The 26,363-nt window shown below is 41.1% G+C and overlaps 1 long non-coding RNA gene across 1 annotated transcript; it reads left to right on the top strand.

Moving 5' to 3' along the window:
* The first annotated feature begins 8,749 nt into the window (after positions 1-8,749).
* On the top strand, positions 8,750-17,672 carry LOC128436517 (uncharacterized). Its single transcript, XR_008338083.1, has 3 exons — positions 8,750-8,788; positions 11,777-11,851; positions 17,095-17,672. It is a non-coding gene; the product is annotated as an uncharacterized LOC128436517 (long non-coding RNA).
* Positions 17,673-26,363: the final 8,691 nt, after the last annotated feature.

Raw genomic sequence — 26,363 nt, 5'->3', positions numbered from 1 at the left:
CACACACACCCCAAAGCTGTTACCGTTTACTGATACGATTTAGCGCCATATGTTAACTGCCAATCTAAACACATTCCATTCTTCTCCTTCACTTTTCTTTATGATATTATTCTTTTCTTCAACTGCATCGTCCAAAGACACACACACGCCCAAGCAGACACACAAACACAGGACTCTCCTTAGGGTCATACTCAAGGCCTGGGAATACATCAGGGTGTCACTGCTACTCGATCCCAGCAGGTTATTCTCTAGACACACAAACACACATACACAGACACACAGACACAGACACACACACACACACACACACAGAAACCCACAGCAACAAACACACATAGAGAACCTTTATGTCCTTAACAGCTGTTAAGGCTGAAGGCCATAGCTCATGGATTCAGTTAAACTGGAAAATTACATCTGAAGATTTAATATGATTCTATTATTGATTATATATGAAATATTTGGTTGGTTTTGGAACAATCCCCAGAATAAAGTCATAATGAAACTACTCATCAGGACAGAATGGTTGGCAATTCTATTAATCAAAAGTGAGACTCACTTTTCAACTCATGTGTCCAACCAACAAGTTCAAGTTCCACTCTGTGTTTAAACTACAACACGACACTCTCATTAGTTCCAGTGCTAAATGTCTGCTTATATTTTTTAATTATTGTGAAACCATTGGCACAGGACTGTGTATCCTCAACTCTCATCTGGATAAGAGTGCACATGCATGTGAGAGAATTTTTGACCATCCTCACACTTTACATCAGCTCATTCTACAGATACTCCCTTCTCTCCAAGCAGTACCCAAGGTCTATCTTGGTCTCTTTTTGTGAGAGATCCTCTCTTACTTTCAGCTGCTCCTGGAGCTGGTGGACCTGCTGCTGTAGAGACAAGATCCCCTCTTTGAGAGCCTTAATGACACTGTTGGCTTGGAAGAGTTTCAGCTCTGAGGCTCTTAACAATATTTCAATCAGGAGAGACTTGATTTCCAATTTACCAATATTTATTTATTTTACAACCGCACAAAAGAAATGTGAATGTTTTACAGTCTTTGGCATTTTAGAGCCCTGTGAGATGTCATCAGGATTAGAAGTGGTGGAGCGGAGCATCGAACAGGAATACCCCCCGGGTCTTGACCCCGCTGAGTGTGACACCCTCTGCCCTCAACCCTCACAAGGGTAAGGATAAACTACAAAAACCTTGACAGGGACAAAATGTAGAAACCTCAGGAAGAGCCACATGCTAGGGATCCCTCTTCCAGTCTTGCAGATTTTTTGTCCGTGATCAGCTGCCACCATGATCGGGTCCCGCCATAATTCTCGATCCGTTGACATGATCCACAGATCAGTTGATGTCGGGATCCGGATGAGGTGATGAATATCCTTCAAGCCAGGAAGAGAATTGGGTGGAGGAGGGGTTGCGCGAGTCGCTGAATGAAGGCTGACTGAGGAAGAGAGGAGAAGGGATTTTTAAAGTTTGACAGCTGCTGAATGACTGGCTAAGAGAGACCGCGCCCGACCTGATTGGATATTTAGGACACCCACAATCAGCTGATCACTATGCAGGTTAAGTCCTCTGTTGGCGTTCCTGGATGTTTAGGAACACCCACGATCAGCTGATCGTCCGCAGGTTAAGTCTTCCTGACTGAACTTACGCTAGCTTCATTTCGGCGCTGCATAGTCGACAAACGGAGCAAATCTACTTCTCAATGAAACACGTCACCAACTTCCACTCAAGTTCCATTGAGAGTCATGCAGAGTTTAATATGCTTCTGCTGTTTTTCTTGTTTTTGCTGTCTGTGGATAGCCTGACTTTGTTATACTCATAATTCTAGTCAGAATATGAGTCTGATACCGCTCCATTGGGCTGTGATTATGGGGCACGTTTCAACCGAACCAGGAAAAAAAATGCCTCTTCGCCCAATTGGATAGACTTACAACCAATCAGAGCACAAGTATGTGACTTATGTTAAGCGGCGCATAGTTGTTGTCAACAGAACTCAACTGCACGCAGGCTGGAAGAAGTAGAAGAAGAAGATCAGTAAAAACTATTTTTTCGAGTGTTGTAATAATTTAAGGACACACGGAGAACTTACCAACACGATCAGCATTTTTGAGAGAAACAGTAACGCCGGGTTCACACCGGACGCGGAGGCGACGCCAAAGTGCCGCGCCGAGCTAACCCCTAGCGCGCCGGCGCTAATAATATCACCCGTTGATCCATCAGTATAAAAGCATTTACTTACTTGTTGCTCCAACATTAAGCAACAGCGTCCCAACATTTGCAGATATTTAGGGTGGAGATAACACAGTGTCTCTTTGGGTTTGGGAGGCAGAAGCCATCTCTACATTGAAGGTTCAACTAAAAAATAACCATTAGTCAAAGGTCGGCAATTGCCCTGCCCACCGGACTACCAGTTGCCCCATAAAACACCAAATAAGTTTATGGTTATGATTTTTTTTCACTCTTCATTAATTTATCCAACATTCGGAAAAAAACATATGCTACATGCCAGTTCTAATTTACATAGAAAAAGTTCAAAGGCCAGATCCTACAGATGAAAACAAACTAGTTCACGTTCATTTGGTCCTTTGTTTATGAGGATGATTTAGGTGACAAACTATACAATCATATATTTATGATTTTAGATTGAAAAACAGAGAAGCAAGCTCAGTCGCCTCTTCTCAGTGGTTTCACCCCTCACTCCCCTGCAGGCCAATACACCTACGGAGAATGGCCACATTGTGGCGGCGAATGGCGCTTACATACTGATCCATAACGTCAGGATCTGAGTTTGTGTGGTTTTAGTGAGTAACAAGTGTTTGCTCATGACTCCCATCATATCTATGTAATCCTATTTGGGGGAGGGATTAAATGGGAGGCTAGACACAAACACCAACCTGTTCTACTGATTCAATAAACGTTTGAACGTGAGTTGTCTGACTAAAATATCTTTTATATCTGGAAATGAAGTGAATGAGTCACTATATTTCTTTCATGCAGAAACCAGGGGCCTATTGATGTGTCAGGCAGACAACAGCACTTTAAGCCCCAAATGATTCATGTAATGCACATCAGAGAAAAGTATTTGTGTTGTTTTTATAGAAGCACAAACAAGGCTTCCAATTAAAAATTAAAAAATGTAAAGATTTAACTTATGAAGCTTTTGCAGTCCCGTTATTTCATAGAGAAAATACAGACATATGGGAGGGGCCCACATAAATGACATGTGTGCAAAACACTGCAGCATAAATTGAAGTATAGAACAATCAGGAAGAAACTACTGGATGGATTATAAATAACAACAAATACAGGAGATATATATATATATCCTGTAAAAGAACATGTGCTGTTTTTCGTGTTTGTGTCCAGTGTTGTAGAAGTCTAGGGCTTGAGCAGAGCTTGTTGTTTATGTGTGAATGCAGCCGGCAGAACGATCAGTGGAGCGTACAGACAGTGAGCACAGGTCTGGATCAAAATGACTTGAGGCTACGTTAAACCACACTGAGCAGAGTCATCCACTGCAGCCTTCACACTGTATGAGTCCCCAGCTCCACTGAGGCTCTCCAGAGAAGAGCCTGTGGTTTGTGACTGTGTCTGTGTGCGTGTGCAGTGGAGAATAATAATCATAGCCCCTCAGATACACTTCAAACTTAGCCAGACGTGACATCTCTAAACCACAGAGAAAAGCTTGCACATGTGTGTGAGTGGCACTCAACGTCTCTCTGTCGGAGTCGCTGGGAGAAACATACTGTACTCACAGCTGGGGAAAACACTGGACAGGTGTGTGTGTGTGTGTGTGTGTGTGTGTGTGTGTGTGTGTGTGTGTGTGTGTGTGTGTGTGTGTGTGTGTTGGTGCATGTGTACAGGAACGCCTATGTGCGTTTCTCACATCTACCCCCCCCCCCCCCACCCTCCTTCCTCTTTGTTTTGTTTACTTCTCTCTGTGGAACAGCATACCATCCAAACTGCTGGAGCCACTCTGCTGGTTAGAATCCACAGCGAGTCAACATTGACTGAATCGGCTTCGACAAGAGTTTTTATCACTTATCCAGACCACACCTAATGCTGATGCTGTGAGCTGATCTGCTTACATCACTTATCAGAGGTATAAAGGTGAACAGCAACACAGCAGTGTCTAAATAAACTCTAACGTGGTGCTTCACGCATCAGATGGCTCAGCAGTGTCTCTGCAGTCCACACGGAATCAATCTGCATTCATGCTTTGCAAAAATAAATAAAATAAACATCTTATTGAATTCTTTGTTTATTTCTCAAATGTTATTACTGTATTATTATTATTTTCAGACACTTGACACAACAATGTGAGACATCACCTGTGTAGTAAAATCACATGTGGAACATGATTTCCCATGCGGTAAAATTCATATATGAACACATTTTGTACCGGGAATATATAGAACCTTATTAATTTAGCCATGGAGGTATGTTTTCCACGACAGTCTAAACAGTTGGTTTATATGAATGTTAACAAGTTTACGCAAAAACTACTGGATGGACTTCCACAAAACTTGGAAAAATTATGTCGAGGACGAACCCATTACATTATGTTGCAGATTTAGATCAGCCGGTAAAAACATTATGACATTTTTTAAAGAATAATCCATGGAGCTTGATGAAAAAATTAAAGAACATTAAGGGGACTGATTTGTGCAAGTGTGTACAATGTGATGCAGCCTGATTAAATGCATGGGGACTAATGGGCCTTGGCACATATGTGCTCTCCTGAGCGCTATTCTGGTTTTATTACTCTATTGATAGAAAATGGCCTCTGAAGGCTGACAAGAGGGAAAATACATTAACTCATATTCCATATTTAAAATGTCCACAAACCACAAGTATGAATATATCACAATTGTGTAACAAACATGCTATCATAGTGTTGAAATGTGGCTTGACAAGCTTGGCAAGCTGGATGATAATGCTCACGATAAAAATTATGATGATGATGATGATGATTATGATTATGATGATGATGATGATGATTATGATGCTTACTCCTTCAGTCTTACAAAATGGAAAATTATACATCTCATTTCCATCCATTATCTATACCACTTATTCTTTGAGGGTTGTGGGGGAGCTAGAGCCAATCCCAGGTGACATTGGGCAAGAGGCTGGGTTCACCCTGAACAACTTACAGTGTTTAGAGACAAACAACCATTCATGCACACAGTCACTCAGGGTTCATTAAGAATGTCCAATGAACCTAACCCAACCTGCGTGTGTTTGGACTGTGGGAGGAGGCCGAAGTATCTGGAGAAAACTCATACACACACGGGGGGTGGGGACATACTAACTCCACAGAGAAAGAACCAGCATTTGACCTGAATTGCTGTGAGGCAATAATGAAAGTTGTTTTAAAACCTTGGCTATGAAAAGGTTTCAAAAGAATTTCAGTGAAAGTGAATCTTCCGCGTAATAATGAAAGGACCTGCTACATCCTGAGCTCATTGATGTTTTATTTTCACATACAAATCCGATATGATCCTTTCAGTTGAACTGTGTTTATCTAAAAGAAGTCTGTTGAACATTTTTGATCTCTCACAGCTATTTACTGATCCTACAAGGCCAAACAAGACTGACTGACATTTGTGTAACAGAAATGACAAAATAACTATGTGTAGGAGTTTGGTTTTAGTGATCTGATAAAAAATATGAGAACACAATGTCCTCACATGGTGTTTAGTAAGAATTTAAACGATTTTGTTGAACACGCCTTTCTGTCTGGTCCATGTGAAAGTTACATTCGTGGCACTTCACACTAAAACCCCTAATGTTGACTGAACTCTTGACGAAATTCGTAATTGTAACTGTGTAGTGGAAAATCGTGAACAGGACAGAAAAGCAATTCTTCTCAGCTGACATCTCTTCCTGTCTGAGAATTAAAACCTGGGCAGTTGCCATAATTTCTGACGAGCCTGGTCACTGATTTACTTTCACGCCTTAGAAACAGATGCACAGGAATGTATTTATTTTTTTATTTTACTCCCCATCCATCAAAAAATCCATAAGAATTCTGGAAGTCTCTACTTCACTTTCCTCGCTTCTGGTGAAGGATCTTTAAGATTGGATCATAAACACTATTTGTGTTGCTTTTGAGAAACCTTTTCTAGCTCCAGACAAACTCCTGAAACTTATATGCTAGTTCTCTCTCTTGTGTAACCAATTCCTTGCTAGTAGCAGATAACTACAAATCTGCTAGTTGATAAACTGGTGCAGTACCCACAGTATGGAGGCTGCAAAGAGTGATTCAAATATTAATTTCAGCTTATTCTACTTTTAGAAGGCACCAGTCTGGTTGTGGCGGAAAGCACAACATGGTCACTGCTGCCACTATTGGTTTTAAATGAAATTATTTCAACTCTGTAAAATAAAAAGCTCTCTGAACTTTGAAAAGCATTCAATACATATGGCTCTGCGTAACTCTTTCCAAAAACCTCAACATATAGTTTTTGATTAAGTTGTATACCACTGGTTCCAGAGTTCACTCATGGATAGATAGCAATGTGTAGCAACAGGAAAATGACCTGCTCTGTTTACTCTTATATAAAGGATATTGTTTCTGCATATTCACAAGGCTGGACAGTAAAACAAAATTAATAATTTTCACAATCTTATTTTCATCAATAGCAATAAAAAATACATCAACATATTTCTGATGCATTGTTTAAGCAGTTAAGTGACATGACAAATACTTAATCTTCCAAAGTAATGTATTTAGCTGTTTTCAAGTGTGTGTTCTCTGCTCATAAAAAAGAGTTTTTGAAAATTAGTAGTAAAGTATTCCTGTGAGATTTATCGTGATAATTACAATATAATTATCTACAGCCACTGATGTGAATTTATATCTTAATATAATGTTTGGCCCAAAATGTTCATTTAGATAATACTGTACTATTAGCTGATTAATTTAACCATCATTGCTTTGCTGATTTCGAAGTTGAAGTCAACCACCATAAGTAAAACACAGACAAAAGACAACTAGGTCATGTTTTTGACGACTCTGCTCTCAGGTTCTTCACTGGTGATTATTTAAACACTCGTCATTTCATTCTGTATAAAAGGCTTGTTGGTCCTCTCTCTCTTTCTCGCTCTCTCTCCCCCTCTCAGAGAATTGTGATTTGCATGAGTATTTGTTTATTTATAAGGCCCTCATTTGGGAAGCTGTTTGCATATAGTACTTCCATGTTAGTTTGCGCCACAGGACCACATTACACTGGAACTAATCACTGCTTTACGCTCCATATCCCTCAAGTTCATACTGAGCTCGTAATGAATTCCACCTGGAATTCACTTTTCCAAAGAACCTTAATAATTCATTAGTTGGTAATTCTCTGTAAGCCCATGATGTCAAACCTTTTAACTTGGTTTGTACCTATTTTAAGTGATGTTCTTTATTATTTCACATCTGTGCCATTTTATCATGAATGATATCAAGCAAATAATTTGTATATGTGTGGTCCGGCTATTACTAATGTCGTGGGGACCTAAATCTGTTAAGACAGTCAAATTATGGGGACAAAAAAGCAAATACCCTTAACATAAATTATGACACTTTAAGGTGAGGAAATGCTCATGATTAGGGTTAGGTTGATTTCAGGTTTAAGTTTAGGTTAAGGTTTGGCAAATAGTAGCTATAGTTCAGATAAGAATGTCAGGATATCAATTTAAGTCAATGTAATGACTTACAAAGTCATGGATACATGAGTCTGTGTATGTGTGTGTGTCGGTGTGACTAATCCTACAAATTCATTTCGGCTTTCTTTCTGCATGTCTCTCAGTTTTCTCCTCTCACCAGCTGGCTAAGGTTCTACTTTTCAGGTTTAAGTTGCCATTGAAAGCAAAACAAGTGAATGCAGATGACTTTTGGACTTTGTGTAAACACACGACTGCTCAGTGACACTGAGACTGATGAGACATGGGGTTGAAGGACAGTCTTCCTACTCACACTGCCGAAACACACGGTGCATGCTTAGTTAGGAATCACACTCAAACACATAAACAGACCCTCCATACTGTGGTCAGTGCAGAATCAGATGTGCACTTTCACGCTCGACTTGTTTTCTGAAACAACAGTGATGTGTGAAGAGTCGTGTGTTTGACTCCACTATGCTCTCCTCTACATCACATTTTGTCCTCATCTCCTTCCATCATTGTTAGTGATGACTCAGAGAAGCAGTGAGTCACTGCGTCCTCCAGGTCTTATTCGAAACACACACACACACACACAAACACACACACACACACGCACACACTCACACACACACACACACACTCACACACACACACACACACACACACACACACACACACACACACACACACACACACCTTTAAGGCCCTTCTTTCCTCTTTCCGTTTACTGGAAGCAGGGTCCTCTTTTTCAGTCAGAGAAATATTTTAGTTTTCCTTCCCTGGTTCCCTTTGCTCCCCCGGACTCTCTGAGGTACTGTGTATGTTTTTGTGCCTGTGAGTGTCTGTGTGTGTTTCTGTGCGTAGCTATGTGTGAGTCTCTCTCTCTGTGTGTGTGTATGTGTTTGTAGTTAATTAAAGTTGGGAGGAGTGCTTTGGACGGGGTGAGCTGCCAAAGGCTGTTGCATAAAGTAAACAGACACACAGTCACATGCAGACAGCACATGCATACACAGCACACGTACACACACACACACACACACACACACACACACACACACACACACACACATACACACACACGCACACACACACAGCAAACCTCCTCCATTTTCTGGCTGTACGTTCAGTGAGTATGATTTACAGCATAGGGACAGTTATATAAATGTAAAATATGTTAACCATTTCTTAAAACTTACTCAAATATAATTATTGTTCTGACACTAACTCTTTTTTGCCCCTTTAGACTAAAGTACAACACAATTCTTCCACCTCTTCAAATCTTTCAATACTTTCCCTCTGCGTCTCAACTTTTATGAGTCGAACCTAAAAAACGTGGGCCTTTTTTTTAAAGCATTTGAACATTTTCCGACCGAGCGGACAGACTCAAGGTGTAAACCTTAACTCTGTCTGAGTGCAGTTGACCACAGTTGAGTGGTTGTACTGTAGCCAGCACGGTAAACACTCGCACCGGAACACCAGCTGTTCCGCTGCACATTTTTTCCATTTTTGAGAGATGACTTTACAGACATCTTTGGTCTGAATATTTTCCACCGTGGAAACTTCCTCCTGAAAGTATTTGCAGTATCTGGCTTTCATGATTTTGTTAAGGCATGAAAAAAACCTGCACTCTGGTGGAAAACATGCGATCGCTAAGCCGGATCACGTATATGAACACCGGACGATCAGCCCAAAATCCCTCGAGAGGCCATGGGTTTGACCACAAACCTCAAAAATGTTGGGGTCATCCATTTTAAGTAAATAATAAACACCACAGCAAATAATAATTTATCACAGACATTCAACCTCAAATTAAATCTTACATAAAGCTGTTGCGTGGGGCGATCCCCATTTAAACCACAACGTTTAAGCCTGGTCATTTGTATATTTTACTTAAGGGTTGACATGTTGACTAGGTAAAGTGAGCTTCACCGTCTTGGCAGAAAGCCTCAGTGAGAGCAATCGGACAGTTTTGAGAATGCATGGTCATAAATCTGAAATTAAATCTGTTTTTTATTAATTCCTGAAAGGATATTGAATATAGAAGCGTCTCATCCTACAGCAGAAATTCCCCTTCTCGAGTGTCTCCTCTGTGCTCCCCTTCTCTTTATTTGAATCTCCCCCTGCAGGCTTTCATCTGTTTGTTTCAAGCTGATGCCTCATGAAGTTGGACAACTTGTCTACTTCAATCCAGAGGAGCACGGTAAAGAGTGGGATACAGTGTGTGTGTGTGTGCGTGGTTGTGTATTTAAGGTGAGCCACTCGGCTTTCAGGGGGAGAGGGTGAGAGAAGGGGGCTTTAACATGCAAATCCCTCCTTGGGCTTTATCTGCCTCCTCTCATATCGTCCATAGCAACACGGATATAGGCCGTAATGAGGAGGACACACAGGTTAACAGCACGGAGATGTCTGAGTGGGTGTAGTTGACATGCTCATGAATGCATGTGAACACACACACACACGCACACACACACACAGCAGAGCAGTGTGTTATCAGAGAGAAATCAAGGAGGTGTGTGTTCACTTAAAGCCACAAACGGACAAGATGATTCTGATGATAAGCCTTGTAGGACTGTTGGCAGCTTGAAACCTTCCACACTCACTGTTACACACACACACACACACACACACACACACACACACACACACACACACACACACACACACACACACACACACACACACTCCATGCTCTCTTTTATTTGACACAGCTCGGTTGGGTTCGATTTATGAGTGTATTAGCGCCATTACCCGAACACGTGTCAAGGCTCTGCTTTACTAAGGAGGCAGAGGGTCACGTTTGACAGCACTTACACGTACATGGACACACACTTACACACATACACACTCACACGCACCTCAGCAGTTGTAGGGAGAGTGAAAGAAAAAGGTGGGTGGGGTTTTTATTTGGATCGATTGTGGCTCGGTTGCAAAAAGAACAACAATTTGCTGGTGAACAAGTTTATTTTTCTATTTTTAACACCTGTGTGTGCTTGCCAGACTTTCAGGCAAAATTTGACCTCATTCATTGTGCTAAAAATATAAGGTTCATGATTGTTTAACAATAGAGCTATTTAGAAGCTGCTTTAATTTGCAGATTATTGCTGTTTTGGTTTTTGAGACATCTTTAATGTAAAGGGTTTTTTGTTCTGCTTATTAACAATGTACAAGAATTTGTTTATTAAGAACAGGGCAAATTGATCAACATCAGTGTGATTTAAACGTGCCAGGTTGAGAAAAGCCTAATTTTCATCTGTAGGCTCTAAGTAGGTTCAGTTATTGAACATATAAAGGCCTAAAAGGAAAATAATCTGGAATGAAAATTTAGAAATGATAGCAACAAATATTCATTTTGTTATAATTACAAAATGAAACACAAAATCCAAATGATGAGTTACCATGTCATTCAATCTACAAGAATGTTAGAATATTTTGACTCTTCATCTTATTTATAGATGGACAAATTATTTATTGTCTTATTAATGATTGATGATGTCTTACTTGATTTACCAATATAATAAAAACCATCATGTCCAGAATTTAAAAAGTTTTATTTAGTCACAGAGCTTGCTGAGTTAGACTTATTATCCCATACCTGTGGTTTCCTTTATTTTTTCATTTCTAACATTGTCCATATTTCTTTTCCTAGAGGACGCTGCTTTCATATAAGCAAAATCACAGTACAGAATAAGAATGATTCCAGAAAACCAAGAGGCACCTGCAAGTGGACGTGTCAATCATAAGTACAAATTCAAAAGAAAGTAATGAGCATGCACAGCTCATAGGTCAACACGCACATAAGCAGATTTCAAGCACACTTGACAGACATTAACGGATAAGCAAAAGGATGTTGATCATGTTGGCATTGTTGTGTCTCCTGGAATGACATTTGTATCTTTTTAATCATACAACAGGATGTGGAGTCTCTGACATCAGTATATGGAAAGTAAAGTGAATGCATCACTTCCTGTGTGTGTAAGAACTTGGTGACACAAAGCGTTGAGGAACTACATATACAAGGGTTTTGAGAAAAAAATTCGGCATATTAATATTTTTCATGATGTTGCTTTATCTTTGACTGGAACCATATATACTTTATAATCTATTTTTTTTACAGATTTGAATACAAATGGTTTGATGCCTCTCCCTCCATTCGGACACAGCACACTATACCTACAGAGTAAACAGACTGGTACGTGTCCATGCTAAAACAACAGTGTGGCAGCTATAGCGACCACCATGCTGGTGATAATGAGGGTGCAGAGTGGTGCCTCGGGCCGTCCCTCCAGCCTTGGAGGGGGGTGGCAGGTCTGGCTGTGGCTCCCTCGGTGCGTGGGGATGCATCGCTGGAATCATTTAATTCAGACCGTAAACGTGACAGGGTTAATGAGTGGCAAAGAGAGCCTGGGGACCGGGGGGGTGTATGTGTCAGTGTATGTGTGTGTGTGTGTGTGTGTGTGTATGTGTGTATATGAGGTATTATATTTGTGTGTTTGTTGTAGGAATGGTGTTAACATGATAGGCTGAAGCCAGGGTGCTGTACCCTGCAGTCATGACTAATGCTCTTTAATTCTTGGTTTGGATGCTCGTGGCTCACAATGTAACTCCTCGAAAATGGCTTGTGTTTGGTGTGTGTGTTTGTGTATGTGTGTGTGTGTGTGTGTGTGTGTGTGTGTGTGTGTGTGTGTGTGTGTGTGTGTGTGTGTGTGTGTGTGTGTGTGCGTATGACAGGTGTGTGTGATGTAAAGAGGGAGAAAGAAAGAGAAAGAAGAGTATCAGGTTTAGGGTGAGACAGATGGCAAAGCCTGGGTGTAGTTTTTCTTTTTTTTTGGTCGTCATTGGTTTTTGTTACCATCCGAATCCAGATACAAAAACTTGCATCAGTACACACATACTCAGTTTTTACATGTATTAAAACAGACCACTGACAGACTGCGTGCACACAGGGAAGACACAACACCACGCGTACACTTTCACGTGTCATTCAATGTCCTCTCCGAAAAGAGACATATTTGTGATCAGACACCGACAGAGAGGAGAATGCTGGTGAGGGAAACGAGTGAAAGAGAGGTTAGGACGGAGGATAAAAGCACGCACTCTGTGGAGGAGACAAAAATGAATGAGGACTAAATTGTCTGTGTGGAGTGTTGGAAGATGGAGAGGAGAGGGGAGCGAGAGGCGATGGTGATGGATGAACAAATGGCGGGTGCATGAAGGGGGTACGAGGAAGGGAGGGAGGAGGTGATGTGATTCGCAGGTCGGTAGCACCAGAAAAGAAAAAAAATCCCATCTCAGACCTCCCATGCCTGCTTCTCCATTAACACTGCAGTCTGGTAACACTAGCACTTATTGCCTGTGAGGCGTGCAGTTTACACTCGCCTTCGCTCCAGACAATTAAATCTGGCATCAACTCACTGGATGGCTTTCACTGCACATGATGCTCTCTCCTCTGATGGAGGTGTGTGTCTGTGTTAAAAAGGAAGAACATCGGGCTTTGTTAACAGTTTGTGTTTGCAGCTTCCACTTTAAGAAAATAAGATGGCACGAAGTAGTGCGCATAACTCTGTCAAGGCCCAGCAGTCTCCTTGAATCCAATCAAACTCCACTGAATTCCACGCTCTCAAAGAAATCAGTTCCCTAAATGTGCCTGATGTTTTGCATCACGCTCCATGAATGGTTCCCTGGGAAATTTGTCAAAAATGTTTAAAAAATGCAAAACAAATCTCACAAAATCCTAGACAGGGTCACCAACATATTTTCCATATTTGCATGTATCTCATTAAACTGTTCATGATGCAGAGAAAAAAAGCTGCTTGTTTGCTTCATCAAAGCTCTGGTTACAGTGACATTAACGTTTCCAGTATGGCCTCTGCTCTTTATGTTCCCCCTGCTCACCCTCTACCTCCATCCCTCCTTCCCCAGGGACCCTATCAGGACATGGAAAGGTCAGGGGTCTGCAAGCAGCACAGCAGTACACACATATGCACATAGATACACACACACACACACACACACACACACACACACACACAGGGCCCCTGCAGACAATCGTCTCAGTGGCGTTTTGATTGATCAATAAATAATCCCTTGTTCAAACTGTTGTAGACGGATGTAATCAACACGGTTCATCAGTAAGTCGCTTTGACCTTTCTGAGGTGTTTCCATTCTCTCGTTTGTTATCTCACTTTTTCACTAAAGGCAAGATAATTACTGACAGCATGTTCCTTTTTCAACTAATTTGCTTCACAGCTGAAGATACCGTTTGGAAACTCGTTTCACTTTACTGTTGGAAAATGAAACCTTGACCAAAACCTAAATCCCTTGATGTAATTCTAAGAGTTTGGAGTGTAATCAAGAGTCTCACTTGAATATCTATTAAACAAAACTACTGTAGAGTAAACAGACCAGTGAGTCAGTGCTCATGAGTCTCATGAGAAGTCACAAAATTCCTTTCTTTATCTCCCTAATTCTTCTAGGAAATAATGTATACTCTATTCTCACAGCATTGAATCCTGAAATACATCCTAAACACTCAATACACATATGTCGTTTTTAGAATATAAAAAAAAAAAAAATTCTTATCCAAGCTGCCAGAAATGACCTCTCCCATTTCTTAATTTGTACAAAGCAGCAATGTTAGGAATTGTTTTGACAAATTAAGAAGACACATACTGTATGTCATCATTTTTAGTTTACAAATTTGGACTTGACTGGAACAGCTACAGGTATTTCATAAAAATATCGCTAGAAGCCTATTTATTTTTAAGAAAATGAGGTGGATGTTGAAAATATTTCACCTTGTTTAGCACTATGAGGAGAAATTTTGATTTGTGTGCAATACAAATCAAATGTGATTGATTGATCTCCACTATTAGAAGAGATCAACCAAGAGAAATGCACAATTTCTGAAGGATTTGATTTGTCAACAAAAGCCCAGAGAAATCATTTCCTTTCAGTGGTAATCCCTCTCCTGCCTCACCATGCCTGAGGGAAAACACAGCAACAATTTAAAATGGACAAAGTTCCAGACATATGACTTTCAGCAGTAAGCAGAGGAGCCTGGAAGGAGCTGGTCGCTGGTTTCCATTGTTTACAATTTATGTCTCACACACATTAAACAATAAATTTATTGAAATGTGAAGCTAAATATTCTATGATGACCAGTAGGATGTCGGCCTTTAATGTCCAAATAATGTTTCTTTATTCTTAGTCACCTTTTCATTGTTGTGTCTCTGTGGAGCTTTTTGCTGCTTGAAAACATTCAAACTGTGATTGTACAGTTACTGAAATTGTTCATTATGAATCTATTTCTGTGGTTTTGTTCTGTGAAACCTTTAATGTGTGTGTGCTTTTGTGAGCTTAATGACAACAAAAATCTCTCTCTGCCTCTCTGTCGAACACTGGCTCAGGAGGAACAGGTCGGCCCTGTGATACAGTATCTACTTAAATAACACATCTCATTAATCCTGCTGACTAATGAGGTGATTAGCCTCCACCACCAATAACTAGCGTTAGCCCAGCGTAGCGTTAACGGCTCTCTCCGAGGATTTAAGCACAGTGATTCAGATGGAATGGCTAATATGGCTGGTGGTTCAGGCTTTTAATTGCCTGAAAGCTATTAGAACTAATGTGCAGATATGTGAAGGACAAATTACTTTAATTAGCCTCTGTTAATGTGTTTGCTCGCAGAAATATGAGCACAAAATTTCAGCGGGAGGAACTGCAAAGAGTAGCAAAGAAAGGCTGGGAGCCCTGCTTTGGATTAGGGGTGGAGAGTGTCGCTCTGTGCGTGTGTGTGTGTGTGTGTGTGTGTGTGTGTTTGTGTGTGTGTGTGTTTGTGTGTGTGTGTGTTTGTGTGTCTGCGTGTGTGTGTGTGTGTGTGTGTGTGTGTCAGGAGCTCCTAGGGAAGAGCAGGGGGCCTCAGCAGCAGTGAAGTGTGCCATAGCTATTTATAGGCACAGTTGATTGCAGATTTATTCCCCTAGGAAGGAGTAACTCGGAACAGTGTGTGTGTGTGTGTGTGTGTGTGTGTGTGTGTCATGGGGAGGTGCAGGTTATGAAGAAGACCCACTGTGGGAGGAACAGCTGTCTGTCAGGAGGAATCTGTCGGTTAATTTCCTTTGGGGAAGAGGCAGAATTGAAGGCTGAGACGAGACGTCTCAGGCAATCGGATATAATCAAATATCTTTACCTTTGAGTTCAGCAGTATTTCATTTTCAATGATGCAAAAATGTCAAGTTAGTTGATGACAAGTCTTCTATAAGTAAACTGATGTTCAGGTGAAAGAAATGTACAAATATAAACTCATAAATTAACCAAAATTCCCAACAAAAACATCTGGCTTTTGTCTGCAATGGAAATGGAGGCATCTTAGCTCTGGCTTCTATCAGTCGTGATGAAAACAAGACATTAGGGTCAAGGCGCTAATTTTGACAAGACAGCGAGGTGAGAGAACGCTTTGGTTTGTGGTGCATTTGTGACGTTTAACTGGAATTAAAACAACAGACGGAAAGGCAGTTTTATCTACAAAGCACATTTCATACTCAGTGTCAGATACAAGGGGCTGTACAAGGACATTAAAAACAACACAGAGACAAAATTAAAAGAAATCAAATACAGTACAGAAACAGTTCTAAGCAAAATAGAAAGGAGAAAAATAATCCAAATAAAAGTGATAAAATAAAAATGGAATAAAACACAATGACCTTGTGAATAGTTTACGGTAGTTAAAGGCACTTGCAATGGATGGGGCATTCCTAAAACCATCAGGCAGCTGGATCTGGTGCTGCATAGTGACTTAAAGCCCCAGGTTTAGTCTTTGTCCTGGGTACCACTTGCCGACCACTCCCCAATGACCTCAGAGGTCTCATAGGGTTATATTGGACTATCATGTCTGTTATGTATTAGGGAGCAGCTCCATTAAGAGATTTAAAAAATGACCAGTAAAACCTCAAAATCAATCGTGTGGCTTACTGGCAGCCATAATAGAAGCTGAGACCAGACGTCAGTTCAGTATTAAAAGGTGTTATTATATAGTACAATGAGTTCTTACGCAGATTTGTGTTTGTCTACACTGTAGTCATGGCTGCATGTGTATGCCAGGGAGGAGGAATAAAGCAGCAGAGTAAACAAGGAGGTGCATGGTCTGGATACAGCTCTGTTTTGACAGGGGGATGGGAAATACTGCTGCTGGGGCTGTGAATTAGATTGATTCCTGACTGCTGGCATTTATGGCACAGACAGCAGTGAGCAGGAAGGGAGGAAAATCTATAGCTGATGTTGACACAGTAAACAAATGCAGCATAGACGGGCACACGGTTGCTTGTCGGTGACACGTCCAGGCCGATGTGTGCTACTTTATGATTGTGTGGTTTTGCGTGGGAGTTGCCTCACTTGTCTTGACATCTCTCTCTGCTCCTGATCTATTTCTCACAGGATTTCAGACGACAAAAGCTGATCCAGCAGTACCCCAGAGCCAACAACATCCTCGGAGTCTGACTGCTTTCAGAGCGACTGAATGACTAAAGTGTTTCAGGCTTAACCCCGTCTCTTCCTGAACTCTGTGGACCCAGTTGCGGTGGGACAGTGCCAAGAAATGTGAACAATGCCAGTGAGCTCAGCGTTGGGTTAAATGAGCCATTCAGAGGACGGACGCAGTTAAAATTGAAGATCAGAGCTTTGTTCACAATGTGATGCAACACAATACACTCTTTTGTAGGGTTTTATATGAGTAATTAAGGTTTTCTTCGCTATGAATTTAATTACTTTTGATAGACTGTCTATAAAAGGCTAGAGAAAAGAATGAAGTGTAGGTTGGAGCTAATAAATCTTTGTTTTTCATATTTGAACAGCTGTCAGAAACATTTCTGCAAACGTTTTCTTCAGGTTTTTAAGAAATCCATGCAGTGACCGTTGTAAACCTGTCTGTTCGGAATGTTCTCTTCTCTCGTCCTGTATAAATGCTGTGGAGCTACCTCACTATTATTCCTTGTCATTAGGGAGTTCTCCTTAAACAGTTCTACAATATACTGTCACTATATTATTTGTGTGCTGGATGTTGTGTCTGTGTGGATTTATAGTGCAGATTCAAGTTACAATGCTTTGTGTTCTTCCTACCTGGTTTATCTGCAGTGAAAATATTAAAGTAACTGTTTTTCTTAAAATGAAACTTAATGTGCTTTTTTACTGTTCATGTGTGTGGTTCATATAAGTAAGAATGATTAAGTGAATTGCTGTTATTTTAGGTTCACAACTCTTCAAAATTAAATACACAGGCCATAGAAGAAGATATACGTTCTCGGCCCACAGACAAGGACAGACAGATTTCTGTGGAATTATTAGGTGGATTATACATTGTAAAGAAAACTGAAGAACATGTGATGAAGTAAAAATGGTTTCAGTTGCAACAGTACTGAGCACTTGCTGACCTGTAAGTACACACCACTGTGGCTTGTGGGAGAACAAAAAGAGTGCTGTTTACAGTGACAATGAGATGAGACACACACACACACACACACACACACACACACACACACTCACACACACACGCTCACACTCTGATACCGTCCAAGAGGACCAGGCCTTTGCCTGCCTGGCACCTCTGCTGGTGATGCATTGTGTGAGGCTGGCAGAGGCTCCTCACAGTAGAGTTACATGCCGCTGCCAACAAAGCCAGCGTTACAAATACCAAACATTAGGGGAATTATGTCTTTATGTGGCGTCTTTAGCGGGCAGGGTGAGACAATGGGGCCAGGGAGATGGCGTTTCCGTTACAATTAGCTGCATGTTAATCGGTTTTTCTTCATCTTTTTTCATCTCTCTCTGTCTTTGTGCCTTACGGGCATCAGCACACAAAAACAGGAACGGTATGTGACACTGTAACCACAGAACTGTCTGCAATAATCTGGAGAACAAAACGGCTCTGTGAAATAACATTAATGTGTGCACCAGCATGACTTCAGGGGAGAGATGAGCATATATAACATCTGCTCGGTATTTACAAATGTCTGGAGATGCTATCTTTTCAAATGTTTTATCTTAGAATCTCGTCTTTCATCAAATAAAAAAAAAGGATTGCAGTGTAATAACATGTACACAGACACAGGATATTCCCAAACAAACGAGTGTAGGTGAAGGTTTCTCACCCTTCACTTGAGTGCAGAAAGGACCTGCTGCCCTTTAAAATGTAATTTCCTGAAACAAGACACATGGACCAAATTGGGCCGTGTTTTTCTTCCCTCCTCTGGCTGCCCATTACTGCTGGTACAGCTCTGTGAAAGCCCTGGCCAGGCTTTCCGCGGGCACTTTGGCAAGCATGAGCATCCAGTCTATTTTTCTCAGATAAGAAGGGGGGGAGGGTATGAGGAAGGGGGGGGGGGGGGGGGGTCTGCCTGTGTGAGACGGAAGGAGGAGGAGGAGAGAAATTAGAGGAGGGGTGGATAGAGAGAAAGAAGGAGGTAGGTTATAGAGGGAATAGCAGACGATGCAGCAATGTGGAAATTGGGGTGTGGTGATTGCACAAGAAAGAGACATAAACAGCTAATCAATCAGCATAGAAAAGAGACCAGATTTTAGACTGCATAGATGGATATGGAGGCGTACAGATGGGGACAGGGGAGGGGTGGGTCTCCTCTCTCTGCACAGCTGGCTGTGTCTGGCAGGACGCTGGTTCTCCGTAAACACCGCTTTCCCCTCCCCTCTCCCCCTGGATGTCCAATCTGCCTGTCTGTACCTCTGGCGTGGGATTTAGGTGTTGCTGGGACATAAGCTCGAACATCCTCTGAGTGGTCCTCCAGTGCAATTTGAACTCCCAGCAGAGACTAAATGTGGTTTTAGTTTTTTTAGGTTGAGGACTGGTCTCAGAGGAGGGAATGGTCCTTGAGGAGAAACTAATCTCACTGCAGCTCAGGTGCTTCCTCGCCTACCTGTGTTTGTCTTTTTCTTTATTGCCACAGTAACATGATGAAACAAATTGAGAGATTTCCTTCTATAAAATATCATACATACAGTATGGTCCATTAATGATTCATTCTGGTCATGATGGCCCTGAACTGACCTGCTAATCTAATCATCTTCATCATCTTCATGTTACCGACTGGATCAGACCCTCCTCAATTTTCACCACAACAACCTGACATCCTGTGGTGTGAGAGGAACTGTGATGGAGCATTGAGCAGAAAGGAGAACGAGCTGACACGTGTCATCTAACGGATGCTGTGTACTAACAGTCAAAATTTATTTCCAACAGTGGGATGTAACAAAGTACATTTATTTCATTACTGTACAAAATATACTCTTGACACAGTTAATGATGTATGACTGTTGCAGTTGGTAATAGGCTTAACTCAACAAGTACATATACTGTGGTCCTTTAATTTTTATTTAATACATTTTTTGTTTCTTTTTTGTATTTTTAAATGAGTAACATTTTAAGTATTTCCTCCACCACAGATTTTCCACTCACTACCGGCTGCAACATGTAAACCATGCTGCACCAGTCCTGCAGCCACTACATTATTTCCCCTCATATTTTGTTATCTTTTTTCATGTAAACCTCTGCTTTGCTCTGTTGTCATTTGATCAATGAGTCCCTGGAGTCCCTCCATTGAAATTACAACACAAAGAAAACACAAAGTCCATCTTATAAAACTGTCTGGTTTGTCTGTTCTTGCGATTAAAACATAAAAAATTTAGAAAATCAATACAAATCTGTTAATATATGAAAATCCTCCTGTGTACACCAAACCTGATTGTTAGTCTTTGTTTGCAGGCTTTTGAAAGGTTTGCTTTCAGAGGAGAAAACATGACCTTTAACATGGCTGCATGTTCTGCTGCCGTTATCAGAGAACACATTGACTGAAAGCCCAGTGGACTTCCATAGCCTGAAGAGTTTCTATTTTTGAAAGCTAAATTAGGAAGCCAAAAATGGTATGAGGGGTTTTATTATTGTCCCATATTTTTTTTTACTACATTCCTCCTTTGTCCTCTGAAATGCTTGTACACTTTAGACACAAAACATCGTTTATATGTCCTTCATTTCAAAGTGTACTGTTGTTTCACATTGAGACCCTTTTCCCAAACATTGACTGCACTTGTTGAGAGACAGGTCTGACCTCTGTGATAGAGAGTGTGAGGTAAACTGACACCTCACATGGTTACTCAACAGGAAACGTATTGCCCTCAAAGTTTGACCTATAAAAACAAAGGTGTCAAGAATACGCCTTCCCACACTCTAACACCCTGTTGGGGAACACACCTATGAAGGTTTGACAAACAAATAAAACAATACAAACAATCACCTGGAGATACCTCTGCCAAGAGTAAACAATCCCATCATCATGATCCATCCATTACTTTCAAATGTAAAAAACATTGCCACATCTTACAATAAATAATAATAATACAAAATCTAATTCATAACCTCGATGAAAAACTAAATGTGAATTAGGATCAATGTTTTTCAAAAAGAAATATACAGACACAGCAAATAAGGTCGAATTTAGACGAGACATGGTTAGATCCACTTTAAATAGGTAGTCAGACAAAATTAAAAAGGGTGGAAATAAAAATGCCACCAGGGTAAAGTGATTTAATAATCTCTCTCCTCTTCTATAGACTTGAGTGGACTTCAATCAAAAATCAACCTGACCTCTATAAAGCCTGAGGTAAATTAATCTCCTCTGGAAGAAGCCTGAGTAGCTGGAAAGTCACGGACGGGAGTCTCGTGTTTTGTCCCCTGAATGGAGCGAGAGGATATGGGAATGTGAAAGGTCCAAACCTCTAAGTGGCTGATTTGCTCAGGAGAAACTACGATTCTCTGAATACCCAACTGACAAAGATACTGCAAATGAATTCAGTTCATAGATATTGAAGGGTAAAACCACCTTAACCCAGTTTACCCACAGAGCTCATTTATTCTCAGAGTGAGATTGGGGAATATCTTTGTCATTTACGGTTTCATAATGTGGCAGCTGTGAATCCTTTTGAACTAACACTGAATAAAGCCTATTGAAATAACACACGGCTACATTTGAAGCCCCAAGGTCTTAGATGTACATAACAATTGCTATAAAAATAACTCTTCCTGCAGCAGGGATATGTAACCAAACCTGGTATTAAACATGTATTAAAGGGAGAGAGATTAGTTTTACATACACACACACACTTTCAGACATCAACTCTGCAGAATGTCCGCCAATTGGGTCCGGACTTCTACTGAGTTTGCCTTTCACACCTAAAGCAGCTATACAGTTTTCAATGATCATTATCATTGTTTTCTATCACCCTGACAGAGTTAACTTAACATAGTTAACTTAACTATACAAACATGGGTTCATGATTAAAAGGAACAAGCCAGTGTTTGTTATCTGAACTATTGATCAGGAATTCACTGCTTCGGTCTCGGGGGTGGATTTAGGGATTTGGACCCTGCGGGCAAACCTCCACATAATGCACTGCATTTACTTTAAGGTCGATCTGTACTATGCTATACATTTTATCTTAAAAAAAATCTTCAAGGCCATCTCTATCTGGCGGTGTTTTTGTTTTGATGATTGTCACATACTGGAGGTCAGGGTTTACACGCCTCTTTATCTGCCACTGTATCACTGCAGATGTATAACAGGTGGAACAGCATGTCCCAGCCTGGCTCGGAGCCCAGTCAGGTTGACAGAACATGTGACAAAGCTTGTGCGGCTGCCTCTCAGTCACGTTTCCTGTCCCACTATTCCATTTTCTCAGTTCTTAAGAACAAACATTAAGCTTCATTTAGCGTTTAGGAGTGTCTTCCTGTCTGCTCATTACTTCTTGGCTGGTGCCACCCTGAAAATGTGCCTCTACATGAAAACATGCCATCATATTTATTGCCCTGTGACTATTAAAGCCTGTTTTTATATTTGGTAATAGACTTATTTGCTGGTGTAGAGGCCGTGCTTATATCTGTTTATTTTTCACGCTACCCCCCAGGAGAAATTTAATGTGTCTCATCCTCTAAAAGGGAAATGGGATGTGATTGCCGGCTGCATTCTAGGAGCATCTCACATCCGTCATGCAGTGAAAGGACAAAGGGAAGCTCTTCACTGTCTGTCCCGTTGTGCTTTGCTCTGATGGCATTTACATGTCAGCCAAATAAAACAGGCTATTTACACGTGATCTGTGCTGACATAATGTCATGTGGCCGCTCGTTATAGACACAGTGGGCAGGCACACTGATTTATTGACTGTTTGTCCTGAGAGGCTGCGCATTAAAATCTTTATTCCGTGTAGGGGAATAATAACACTTTGATTTTGAACATATATGAATACATCAAAGCTTGTTGTTTTCATTTAAATATTCGTATGCAGAAAACTGTGCTGTGCTCTCCCACCACTTATATTCTGTCATGTAACATTAGCACAGCATTCTTAAGATGATGAGATATTATTAAAGATTTAAGAACTTGCTAACTAAAAGCTCCTGTCTCATTAACAACCACCTATAATCCTGTGAGAATTAAAAGGACGCCCACCAATGACACCTGGAATAACAAGCACACTTGCCTGTAATTCGCAAGTCAAGGCTGGTAACTAAAGCCCCTTTTCCAATGGTTAAACAAACAACTATCTGGGTTTTGTCTGCAATGAGCATGGAGAGACGCCCGGGTCAAATGACTGCAGTAAACACGGGTTATTATCGGCTCCAGCTCCAAACACCTGACACCTGGGTTAACACGCTTGTTTGGCAAGACAGTGAAGACAGAGATCGCCTCAGTTTGTGGTGCTAGTGTGACGTAGAACATGACTAGGAATTCAGAGTGATAAAGTCCTACACTGGCAGTGGGAAAGTAGTCTATTGCCTTCTTAGCAGGTTTAATTATCTATTAGCAGGTTGTATTATCTATTCTATTTTTGTTATGCCTTGTTTTTTCCTGTATTGTTTAACACACATGTTTTGTATAAAGCACTTTGTAACCTTGTGCTATAGAAATTAAATTCAATTATTTTCTATTATCGTAGAGTTGGCTCTATGGACACCTACCAACCCAATGAACTAAGATAAAATATAAGCTATGATTTATTCATTATTATTTTCAGATTTGTTGACACACTTTTCACATATCCTCAAATTTGCAGCAGTTATAATATCAACATACAACGTGGAAATAAAATAAGACTATAAAAGGAAGAGAAAAACATCAACAGTAAAAGCAAGATGTTGAAATATTCAGAATACTGATGTGATGTGAGACAACGGGCGCACTTTCAAATGGAATAGCTGAGAGCTTCAAAGATGACCCCCCAAATAAATACAGACGCTGTTTGTCTGTGAGACCTCAGTGCCTTGTGACTGTGTTTGTGTGCGCATGGTGTCTATGGGGATGATTGCGGCCGACGTGCGTGTTTGAGGCGGCGTGATGAAAAGAGAGAAAATATATGAGAGATAAAAGGGATGATGCAGGGATCAAGATGGGACAGAGGGAAGGGAGAGGAGACGAAAAAGATGGAGGGATGGTGCACGGCTCTTCTTTTGTCTTGAGCTGCAGCCTGTTTCATTAGCACACCAGCCAGCTCCTCCTCCTCCTCCTCCTCCTCCTCCTCCTCCTCCTCCTCCTCCTCCTCCTCCTCCTCCTCCTCCTCCTGGCTGGCTCCACAGCCCCAGACAGAGAGCCCAGTTACTGTCGTAATGGCAGCTCTGTATTCATTATCACCTCCACATACGCCTCCACCCCCCCCACTCCGCCCAGGATGGGGGGGTGCAGTAATTGATAATTAAAGAGCAATAACACAGCGGTCAATGCAATCTCACCACAGGAGCGCCTGAGACCCCCACCACACACATACACGCACACACCAGAAAAAAAAGGTGTCACTAATCATTATGGTTCACTGGCAGACAACCTGTATGTGCACACAAAAAGAAACATGAAAATATATCATCTCTTGGCACCGACGCTGAGAACACCAGAAGACATCTGTGCACAAGTTGACGTGTAAATCCAAATAAACAGACGCCCACTCGCTCACCCTGTGGTCATATTCAAACCCATGATCACACATAGAAACGAACACACACATAGAGGAAACAGAGGGATGCAGAGCCTTAGGAGGGAAAAAGAAACAAAACAAAGACGCACATGTTAAATTAGCAGCACAGGCAGATCAATATACGCAGACTTGGAAGTGAGGCCGCTGCAATATCGATTATGAATGGGGACTATTCAATTCTATTGGCAGTGCAAGTGTGTGTGTGTGTGTGTATGTCTGTGTGTGTGTGTGTGTGTGTGTGTGTGTGTGTGTGTGTGTGGTGTGTGTGGTGCTTATTAGGATCTCATTAGTCAGCATATTTCATGAGGCACACACCCTGCCAACAATTGCAGTCAATTAAAACGCTGCTCACATTCATTAAGGACACAACAAAATACACTCAGCTCTGAATTTTTGTGAAAAGATAATAAAAACACCTAAACAATAATGCTGTGATCAAACATAATGTGTGTGTGTGTGTGTTTGGTGTTGATGCGTGTGGAGCGGGTGTCTCTGTTTGATCAAGCCATCGTATAAGAACCCATTGTGTCACACACACACACACACACAAACACACGCACACACACACACACACACTCACAGTGATGACAGGGAGGAGAGACACAGAATTACAGACTGTGAGATCTCTCTCTCTCTCTGTGTGTCTCTCCATTTTTCTTCATCAAAATGGTTGAGCGTGGCGATGAGGATTCAATCTGCCACTTGATGCAGTATGTGGGATTTAATTACAGAAGGAATGAGTGAGGCAGAGCTTTCACTGATTAGAGAGAGAACTAATGATCATGGGCTCATATGAGTGTGTGTGTGTATGTGTGTGTGTGTGTGTGTGTGTGTTTGTGTGTGTGTGTGTGTGTGTGTGTGTGTGTGTGTGTGTGTGTGTGTGTGTGTGTGTGAGAGAGACAGGTGACATTTCCTCTGCACTATAAAAACTGCAGTTAATCAAATTTAATAAAATTTGATCGGCTTGTAAGAAGTGCATTTCTACGTCTTTTTTCTCCTTCCTATACAGCAGGTAAAGTAAAGCCTCTTTGTGTTCTTCAGTCTGACATCATAAATTACACAGTTGTCCTACTCGTGCCTCAGCTGATGGAGCAGGGCTGTACAAGTGCAAGTGCTACAAAATAAACCTCATGGCAAAGAACAGGTGTACTGCTGTAGCACCGTGTGATACGGTTTTATGTGTGAGTTTGTTTGAACCTCAGCATGTCGAGCTCAAAGACGTAACAACTTGGTAAATTAACTTAAATGGAGGAAAATTACGTGATACTTTTTGGTTGTAGAACTATAATCCCCATCAAATGCTGAGAGGGCTAGTTGGTGTTGTGCACAGACACACTGACACAGACACACACACACACACACACACACACACACTTCCTCATTTTCTGTTCTCTTATTAATGATTTACTTAGCAGCTAATTTGAAATATATTTAATATTTTTTATTTGAATATATATTCAATACACACACACACACACACACACACACACACACACACACACACACACACACACACACACACACACACACAGACACACACACACCCACACACACATATTAGATATATCTAATATATTTGATATATATTGTCGTTTTATACAGATGTAATGTCCCTGCAATAAACAGACTGAAAAACATCACTTTGCATTTGCTTGTCAGATTTTGGCCATTTGTGTTAACAA

This window comes from Pleuronectes platessa, chromosome 3 (assembly GCF_947347685.1).
Source record: "Pleuronectes platessa chromosome 3, fPlePla1.1, whole genome shotgun sequence".
Classification (NCBI taxonomy): domain Eukaryota; kingdom Metazoa; phylum Chordata; class Actinopteri; order Pleuronectiformes; family Pleuronectidae; genus Pleuronectes; species Pleuronectes platessa.
This window is presented reverse-complemented; position numbering and strand designations above follow the sequence as displayed.